Genomic DNA, 11,054 nt, shown 5'->3' with positions numbered 1-11,054 from the left:
TCTATCTAAACTGGATAGCATAGCACATAATATAATTCAAAGATATGATGAATAACTAAACAGGAACACATGACATAATTCACCTACATGTTATCTAAGTAATTAGGATCACATCATTTAATTCACATATGTGATTTATATGCTAAACAGAGGGCATTCGATATGATGTCTGAACTAAGGACATGGTGTTGAATATTGTGTATATGATGTCTAAACTATGCAATGCAAGACACCGTATGCATGATATGAGCAGTATAACCGTGCCAAGTTAGAGCATACACCTCATTGGGGGAATAGGACTGGTAATCTGTCTCTGAATCTATCTCTAAGTAGCTATCGGGACCCAACAAGAGATCTGCTTCGACAGGTAGCACTGTCTGCTCTGAAGGCCTTGTTTTCACTCCAGATTTTTCCATCTCCCACCCAAATGGCTGATTCACAGGAAGAGTAGTTTAATGTACAAACATTGTCGACAAATGGAAATGTAATGAAGAAAAGGATGGGAAAGATATCATTCAAATATATGATGCCTGGTTAAACAGGATGGCATTGCACATTTCACATATATTAGGGCTGGCTAAAAGACACGAGACTGCATAATTCCCATATATGATATAGAAACTAAACATGTGGCATTACAGAACATGTCTAAACTAAGCAGATGACATATATGATGTCAAAAGTAGGCACTGCAAGGCAACATATGCATGATATGACTAACATCATCATGCCAAGGCAGAGAAAACACCTTGGGGGGTAAATAGGAGTGGTCAGCGGCATCTAAATCCACCTCAGAACAGATATCTTCCTCTGGATTACAATCTGGAGAGGGGTGGGGAGGGTTTGCCATTGAACCCACCATGGAGCGATGTCTGCATGACATTGTATTGCAGCGCAAAATTCTTCTCTTTTTCTCTACATGTTCAGCATGACTGTGTACAATATCTAACATGCATACGAATTTTTTTGGTGAGATTATGTAAGGAGAGCATGCAGAAATTTAGAGTGATGGTAACAACCAGTGGATGGATCCAAAAATAATGATAGCAGGCTGATGATTGCTTTAAATTAATAAAAAGACAGATGATGATTGCTTTACTATTTGTTCCCACCCAAGATGAACAACATATGCATACCCTAGGTGAACCAGATATTAGACAGCCATACTATTCATTGCTGCCTTGATATGTGCCCCACAACTATTTTAGAACTCAAGTTTGAACATTAATTTGGACCTGACTTGGGAGTCCAAGAGCTGAACAGGATGATAAAGTAGCAGGTAAGTTTAAGCAATGCATAACATAAGCAAAAACAAAAGAGTGCGACCTCTCTTGTGGACCCGTGTACTCCTCAGGTCCATCTGCTGAGTCGATGATGGTGATGCCGTTGCGGTGGGTGCCGGCGACAGGGAAGGAGATCTGAGGCTGCGAAAGACGGTCAGGAGTCGTGATGTCTGGTTTGGTGGATGCTTATGTCGATGGAGCAGCTCAGGTGAGGTGGACGACGTCACGGCAGGAGCAGGACGAACCACACAAAGTTCCCTTCGACACGTACCTGTAACTGAAGTAATTCTATAAGGGCTCATTTGGCTTGCATGATTCTTAAAACGCAGGGATAGGAAAAACACCAGAATAGGATAGGAAAATGCACATGGTAAATAGTGCATTTGTAAACACAGGATTTCTGTCAACTTGGGTGTTTGGTTTACAGGAATTGGAAGAGCAGAGGAATGCAAAGGAACATGGCCAAAATAAAGTGAAACCATATGAAAGCGTGTACAGTTAGAATGTTATTTTGGCACCAATGCACTAGGTCTTGTTTTCATGCATAGGATTTTGAAAAGTAGGTCCAGGTGGATGTTTTGCTTCATTCCTTTCAACAAAATGAATGAATAATTGAATAGAAGAGTGCCTTGGAAAATTCCCTATTGCTATGTTTTTCCTTGAACCAAAATAGCCCTAATGGATCTACGTGAATGTATAGTAATAAGTGATGCAACAAGTGTACAACCTCTTTGCCATAGCCGTGTCGACCTCATCATCATTGGGTTGGTCGCTGAAGCAGTTGAGGTAGAGGTGGCTGTCGGAGGTGTGGAGGAAGATCTGAGGAATCTATAGACGGCGTCCAGGGCACTGCTCTGTTGTGATGGATCGTTCTGTCGTTGGAGCAGCTCCGGTGAGCCATAAGACGTCAAGGCTGAAGCAGCACAAGACAGACATCGTCAATCTCAAGTGGGATTATAATAGCATCTCCAATAGATGATGTAAAATGGATGTAAAATTAACATCACCAAAAACCACCTGACTACAACAGATGAGGTAAAAACTGTCGACTCTGAACTTAACTGTCGAAATTGAAATTTACTATGGAATCTGAATGCTACTGTCGAAACTGAACGCAATGGTAACAATGAAGCACTTGACATGTAGTTTAGGGAGGGCTACAGTTCATCTTCAACCTGCACCCCCTTGAGCCGCCAGCCACCACCGGCCGAACCGCCGTCCCTAGCGCCGCCTCGCCGCCCTGAAACAACTCGCCACCGCCGCCCCGGCCAGCCCTCTAGGCCCCTCGCCCCCACCCTGAACCCTAAGATAGATAGTGGGGTACCTCTCCGGCGAGCCCCCGTCCCCGCCGCGGGTGGTTCTTCCTTAACTCCGGCGAGCCCCCCCAACCCCTGAAAATCAACTGACCCAAAAGTCGATTCAGTCGACTGAAGTGTGGCTTAATCAGAGCAGAGCAGCAGCACGAGCGAGGGGGAGAGCAGCAGCAGCAGTTGGGCGAGCAAGCGATCGAGCAAGAGCCGGAGCAGCAGCAGCAGCGCGAGCGAGTGAGCGAGAGTTGGAGCAGCAGCAGCAGATCCGGCTGGTATGGCCGCCACCGCCGAAGGGGCCTCGCACTGGGGGAGAGCCACCGTGGAGATGTCGCCCACGACGCCAGCTTCAAGGTAGCCGCTCCATGGGGGCCCGAGGTCGAGTTAAGGAGAAGGTGCGATGCGATGAGTGTACAACCTCTTTGGTGGCACCGAGTAGGCCTCGGCTTCGTCCGAGGAGTCAGTGAGGATGTTGTGGTTCCGGTGGAGCAGGTGAAGGCGACGCTGTGGGGATGGAGCAGCCGCGATAGATGAGGCGATCGTCGAAGCAGCTCCTTGGAGGTGGAGGACGGGGCAGCTGAACCGGCGGGACGGCGAGATGGACGACGAATCCTCATCCGGGGAGGTGGACGAGGGACATCGAGCTATTGCGGTGGACGACGTCATCGGGGAAGAGTCTCCGGTTGGGCAGTGGTGATGTGGCGGACGGAGGAGGGTGGAGTTTCGCGGCTGGAGCGGAGAGGTTATGGCGGCCTGGGATTTCGAATGGCAAAAAGGGGTTGATGGGAGGGGGTGAAGCATGACTTAGGGATGGACTTCTCCAAAAAGTAGGGTGTGTTACAAAAGTACCCCCCACCCATTTGAAGTAGCAGCCCTTTTGGCTCAGGGTTAGAAGGAGGATTTCGCGTGTCAGGATTTGGCAGCTGGAGGGAGTTTTCGCGCGCGTTTTAATTTCCGGATAGCAAGGCGCGGGTTGTGAAGGCGCCAGTTTTGGGAGCACGATATCTGAATTTTCGGGATATAACAAGACGCAGGTTGAATTTTAGGGACAAGCCTAACGTGTAGTAATATTGTACTTGTACGTACCAAATCAATTTAAACTTCCCTCAACCAAAAAGAAAACAAAAAAAAATAAAACTATTCACACCACACAAAGAGAGAGTCTTGCCCCGTTTTACTATACAAATGCTATTCAAAGCTACTCCCTCCTTCCATCTATATAGGGCCTAATGCGTTTTTCGATGCTAACTTTGACCAAATATTAGAGCAACGATATATGACTTGCAACTTACACAAAGCACACCATTAAATTCATCTGTGAAAGGTTCTTTCAATGATATAATTTTCACATTGTGCATGTCATGTACTATTAATCTTGTCAATAGTCAAAGGCGGTCTTAAAAATCTCATTACGCCCTATATAGATGAAAGGAGGGAGTATGAATCCATGTTATGTCCAATTAAATTTTTTCGCTTGCTGTATAATGCATGTAACCTACTCATACCAACATTTTAGTGCATTCCAAATGTCTATACTACCGCTGCAATTCGAACTAAATTTGAATTCGTTTCTCTATTTCAATAAGAATCTACAATCATGATTGTTGCCAACTTCAACCATCATTCGTGTATTACCTTAATAACACACCACATGATTACTATAGAGATAGATATGAACTATGTGTACTACATGAACTCGAATTCTATTTTTTGAATACACTTGATGTTGATTCCAAATAATAGTACATTTGATGTACTAACTATATATTCATAATCTAAACCATGTTCCATATGTACACCGTGTTTATCACACAAAGTATAGTGCCCCGCGCCCTACATTATGACAAGTATTTAGACCTGAGTTGCAAAAGTGACACATTAGCCCAAATTATAATCAATGTTCTACATTATGATATCTTCTTCAAGTATCCGTATCCACTTTTTTATAATGAATTATGATCTTTGTTCGTCTTTTACACCTTCATGCTCCTCTTCTATTTGTAGCTAGCTAGCACTAACTTTCTATCGTGCATGCATATGCCCGCCCCCCTCACACACCCTTAGCATCCCCTCCATCGCGCACGTTCATTATTTCTCTTTAGCTCGTCCACCAGCGGTGTGTGTAGGCCCCCGGCTCCTTCTTTCTAGCACACACCGGTCGATATACCTCTCTAGCCAAGTGTGCTTACAACAAACACATATATACTTCCCCTCTTCTCTTCTCACCGTCCATGCCCCATATGTCCAATACAATTACACGCAGGTGCACACTCCCGCCCCTCTTTTCATTTATCACATGCTCGCAAACTCCTCCCCCCTCGACATGGTAGGCCTCACGCACCACCTCATAGCCACACCCTCTCCTCCTGTCTGCCTCTCTGGACCTTATTTGCTTCTAACACATGCAGGCGTGTATATGAACTGATCTCCCTACATATAGCCAGGTCGACTATAATTCATTTTCACCAAGCACCGATACACTTACCTCGCTAGTTATGTCTCTCCTTTTCTCGGACACATGACGGTTGATCTTCCTATGTAGTTACGCATGCTTACCACAACCATATCTTCTCCCCTCATCATCCTTGAATACCTCCCAACCTGTCTCTCACACGCACGTGCATAGACAGACTGACATCCCCCGCCCTCTCTTATTGATATTGCACTCATACCCTCCATTTGTCTAGCAGGCCTCTCCCACCATTTGTGAGACGCCACTCCACCACCAACCCTCAGACGCTCTACCTTTGTCTTTTTCCCAACCTTGTTCCTCTGCTACACATATCCATGGATGTCGATCGATCTCCCTCAATACATAGCTAGGTCTCTCTCCTTCCCCACACATATACTAGTCGACCGGTCTCTACCCCCCCTACACACACACCAATAGTCGAACGTTGTAGGTAGGTATCCATGCCACGGAGAAGAACTGCACCTCTGCCCTCTCAAATTCCAGTAGGCCAGCCGCCCTGTATCTTTGACGTGGTCAAACACAAATTCGATGGCACTCTTTATTGATCACGCAGCCACACACTTCATCCCTGTTTTCAATTCTATCGATATCACACGTCCATGACTCCGTTTCACACACATTGCATATGTTACGTTTTTCTGATTGAGATATCATCAACAGATCGCCTCTGTTTCGCACAAAACATCTCTATCACACCCAGCCACGTACGTACCTGCACCTAAAGAAGAAGTGCACGCAGCATGCATGTACTCACGTCTCGTACCCGGCCACACCCGCACGGGTACTCGGTGGAGTTCGTTTCTGTACGAAAAGGCAGCCCACGTGATAATTTGACGCGTGTAGTGGTTGTTTACTCGAAGGAGGGTCGGGTACCATGCCTAGAATATGAAACGATTGCCGTGGGGAAAATGGAAAATGGGTTTGTCTCTCGTCACACCATCTCACACAAGGCCGCCGTGGCCTCTCTCTCTCAGCGTTGGTCAGTGATCCGGCCGCATCCCGTCCGCCGGCGAAAAGGGAGGATGTGCATCATCTCTCCGTTCGACGGCGTTCAGGCAGCTTGTCTCGATCTGCGGTACCCGCCGTTCTCTCTGACCAAGCTCCGGCGCGGTAGGGCCTTCGCCACTTGCTCGCTGCCGCAGTATGGGCAGATCCCGGCCACCGGCACCCTCCTAGTAACATCCCAACGACCCTCAGGTACAGCTTCCTCCAGCCTGGCTCCACTGCCCATCTTCCCACGTTGCTGCATGTGGATCTTCTTTAGTTGTTTGCTTAAATCGTATCTCGGCCGGCGTACCTTCCATCTTGCAATCTCATCCTCAAACCATTTTTGATAAACCACCATGTGCTATCTTTCCCTTTTTACATGGAACATGCTTCTTTTTTGTCGGCTTATGTGTCTTCAACTAGTGTTATTGGGCAGAAATTATTTCCTTTCAACCTCCTTTTGCAAATAGGGCTATCCATTTTCACCTCGTTGCTATTGCGACCTTTTGGTGAACTGCACAAATCACTTTTCTAAAGAATGTTTTGTGCAGTTCCGCCAAAATGTCACACGGGCAACGTTTTTACATTTCTGTGGGACTACGAAAAGGGAGATTGGTTTTGCTATCCTCCTCATCCAACTCCATGCCTAATCTTCTCCAACAAGAAGTTAGTCCTAAGGAGAGATCGTAGAGGTGATCGGCTTCTATTTATGTGTGTTATGTTTCATCATCTAGTTCCACTATTATTGTAATCACACTGACTGGATATCTTTGCAAACAGGGATGGTCCGCTTGATTTTAGAGGAGCTGCACAAAATGATCGGATTGTGGTGTCCTTCATACACCTCTTTTTTGGCTACAGAGCTGGGTGAAACTAGCTGCCAAGCAATGAACACTGTGCCAAGGAAATGGAGCCATGCCTACGAACAACATCGATCAATTATATTTTTTTTCTTTATTTGTACACCTTCTCACAACTTTGTCTTCAGTTGTGATGTGAGTATTGGCGCTGATCTGCGAACCATTGAGATGCATTAGCCATGGTAGTTTCATTTGTATTTGATGGAATGTTGTAACGAGATAATCTCGAGGCAAGACACATGAATCCTAAGTTGAAACCTTGTTTTTCCTGTGAGAACCAAAGTTGAAACCTTCATAGCATCACAGTACAATTACATCAAAATTATGCGTACATATAAACAAATCCTAAAGGATTGATAGCAATGCCAGAAACAATTCAACTTCGTTTCGCCGGACATGTTGGACATCCTTCATCCGGCTCCGCCTGCCATGCAGCAATATTGAGTGCACACACAACTTCAGGGAAAGATTCACCCCGGTTGTTGCACCACAGTAGTAATGACTAGTGAGAAGTCAAATCATAGAGCCCCACCTTCGCCACAGTAAGTTGCTCGGACGAAGCAACCATCATTTCTCTGTTCCTTGAATCCGCTGGTACTCCCATATTCCCACAGTAATAAGTTGCTCGGGCGAATCAACCATCACTATATCCGCTCATGTGTGATGACCACAAGAGCTATCCATTCAGATTGCATGTTAAAAAAATAAAGGTCGATAACTAATGTGACAAACTTTCAAATAAAGACTAATGCGGCACCTCAAGCCAATGCGGCCAGATCGCATTTTGCATGAGAAATTACACACTATGTTTCGTTGACATGTGGTCCCGTTCCAACATATCAGTGAGACAACAGCGAGTAGTAGGAGTATTTCCGAACGGACGTGTAGGCCGGGGCACCTCTTTGTGAACCGAGGCAAACTGGCAACCGTCCACCGACTCTTCGCCTTTCCCTCTCGATTTGGAACTACTGTCGCACTCTCTTCCTCTCCCTCCTCCATTTTCCTTCAGCCCTTCACCCTTTCTTCTGCCATTGTTCGATCGTCTTCTCCATGGAGGGAACAGGACGGAAACGACCCCGTTATTCTTGCCCCGATCTGAAACATGACGTGGTGGAGGAACTCATTAATCGGTGCGATGTCATCACCTCGGCTAGCATGGCAGTTTCATTCAAGCCCATTCCCGACTCAAGTAATAACATCATTACAAGGAACCCAAGAGTCAAGGAGCGGTTTGATCTCCCCTCTCTTCTTCACCGTGACCCTGATGACTACTGGTGCGGGGACGACGGAGGCCTCGCCTTGTGCAAGTTGATGCCGCTTGATAATGATATGTATGACGTTAAGATGCCATCGCTTGAGGGCAAGGCTTGGGCAGGCGCAAATGGAGATTGGGTTGTTTACATTGGGTCCAACTGCGAGTGGGAACTTGTGAATGTGTACACTCGTGACCGGGTTCCACTTCCAAAAATCTCAGCAGACTGCCCAGAAGTTGAACACACCGGTATTGTACGCACGTTCAAATACAATCATGGTGACTGTCTTCTACGGAAGATAGCAATTTGTCGAGTTCCCAACCGCTCTTGGAATTACAACAACTATGAAGTTGTTGCTATCTTCGACAAGCTTGTTGCCGTCCTTGGTGGTTTAACTCGATGGATATTGCTCAAAAATCAGTTTCTGTACACGGATGAGTACTGTGATGCAATTCAATACGAGGGTCTAGTGTTTGCTTCCACCGCTCATGGCACCATTTTTGCATGGGATCATCGTAGTTTTGGTACGTTTGTCTTCCACCATAATTATAGTTGTTTCATCCACATGCATGTGGGTTAGCAAGTTTCCCTTTACTAATTAACCTTCTTCTTGTGTTTCCAAGGTCCTGTGAACATTCCACCACCTATACTTGAAAAAAATTATAACCAAGGGGGATATGGCGATGGTGATGATCACGAGCATGAGGACGAGCAGAACGTATATACTCAGCGGCGCCTGGCAACTAATTCTGATGGATCACCTCTTCTTGTGTGTATACAGCCCACTGATGATGTTACTGCTGAGGGAGCACGTGTTGTCTCCCATGGTCGCACTCTCCGGACCTATTCCAACACCCGTTGCATGGTATTTGGGATGGATACTAGTGTGCTAGCGCCAACACCTTCTCCCTGGTACAGAATTGATAGTCTTGGAGAAAACTCGCTCTTCGTTGGACAAAACTATCCGATGATGGTGAAAGGCGACCAACTGCTATTGACACAACGTTACTAGTACCATTTATGAGAAGCAACTGTGTCTATACCTCGGACATTAGGGTGGTTCCCTACCCTGGTACTGATATAGTAGGCCGCTTGAGCCTGGATGATCATTCCTGCGTTGGTCTCGAGAGCGACAATAGATGGCCCGTCCCAGAGAATCACTTGTGGTTCAAAGCAAGCGTTTCCAACACCGAGGAATGGTTGAGTTGAAGTTCATTTCATTGCTTGTTATTTGTTGTGTGGTGAAAACTTTAGTATTTATAATGTATCCTCGTTGTCGATGTGGGTTGATGACCTGTTGTATGTAATAAAATGATATTCCTGTGATAAACTTACTAAATTTATGAATGGCTTTCGAGTTGCTTCTGTGAGTGAGTGGTGCGACGAGGCAAATTTTTTTTCCAAATACATAATTGTACGTGCATTGCAACAGGTTATCGGATGAGGCCAATCAACAATAGTAGTACACTATTTGTACTAGCTTCACATGCTTCGCGCATCGTGCGGGTGTTTTTACTGTAGCCATATTGTACGTAACTAGCACCTCGAATCCTCGATACTAGTACTATATAGTAAGTAGTAGGAGTAGTAGGGTGGCATTGGCCAGTACAAGCATTCACGTCCAGGAGTACGGCACACGCCACCAGCATGACTTCCATCTGACACCATATTTCTTAGAGTCCATGCTAGAGCAATCTCTTCAACCTCATCGTTTCTCTAACTCAGCCATAGCGCGGCGGGCGAGGTGGGGGTTTGCCGATAGTCGGTTTCCTCAACTGTGGTCCCACTTGTAAGGACAACTCCAACGCTCTATCAATATATGGATGTACTCTTCTTCCCAATACAAAAACTTGCATCCATTCTACTCCCTCCGTTGCACAATACATGCCTTCTATTTGTCAAAATATATATGTATCTAGACATGTTTTAGTATATAGGTACATCCATTTTTGGACAAACGGAAGTCAAGTATTTTGGAATGGAGGGAGTACACAATAAAAATTTTAAGTTAGCACAACTAGTCTAATCCGAGAGCACAACCGAAGATTTGGTTGGGTTCTTCCTCCTTTTGCCGACACGTGGGACATCCAGCATCCAGGTCGTGTCATGAAAGAAAATAGAGTGGTAGTTGAAGCCACGAGATGTGCATCTTGGGTTAAACTGTAAATAGAATCTTACTACTCTTGAGTAACTCCAAAAGTGGCCACCGAAGATCTTTCTTGGATTTGTTTTTCATCACCAGCACGTCGAGGTGAAAGATGTGCAGGTTCAGTGGGTCCTCTTGCGTTTTCACTAACATGTGGGGCCGCATGTGAGCAAACTGACGATGGGCTCCGCACGTCCGCTGGCTGGCTGAGAAGAGAGATAGAGGAGGGCTGAGCACAGACTGCAGGAAATTTGTTCTATGTAACCAGCACCTTGATATTCGCGTGTGGTTGTTTCTAGAATAAAAAAAGGAGGTACCCCTACTTATGTTACTCCCACTACGCCTAGCCTAAGGTTAGTAGGTGACCTTGCGCTTGGCTCTTTGCCTCTTCCGAAAGTCGATGGTTCTACAGCAGTGCTTCTGGCAATCTGACACCAAATGAACTGCTGCACGTCCATCGCTTGTAAGCAAAAGTTTCTCCTCGTGCTGCGAGCCACCGCGCACGCGTTGGCGAGGGAGAGGGCATAATCAAGCTTCTCGTCATTCTGCGAGTTGATGGGACACATCAAAGTTATTTACTAGTAGTAAGTACTCTCTCCAAAAAAGGGCTGACCATGTCATTGCTACCATCCTGTGCTCTGTCGTTGAGTACATGCACTATTCACGTGCCATCGAGGAGAAAAAATATTGTGTAGGTGCCATCGAAGTGCACGACTCACTTACGAAAAAGGGTTTCCCCCCGCTT

Source organism: Triticum dicoccoides, chromosome 3B (assembly GCF_002162155.2).
Source record: "Triticum dicoccoides isolate Atlit2015 ecotype Zavitan chromosome 3B, WEW_v2.0, whole genome shotgun sequence".
In the NCBI taxonomy this organism is placed as follows: domain Eukaryota; kingdom Viridiplantae; phylum Streptophyta; class Magnoliopsida; order Poales; family Poaceae; genus Triticum; species Triticum dicoccoides.
This window is presented reverse-complemented; position numbering follows the sequence as displayed.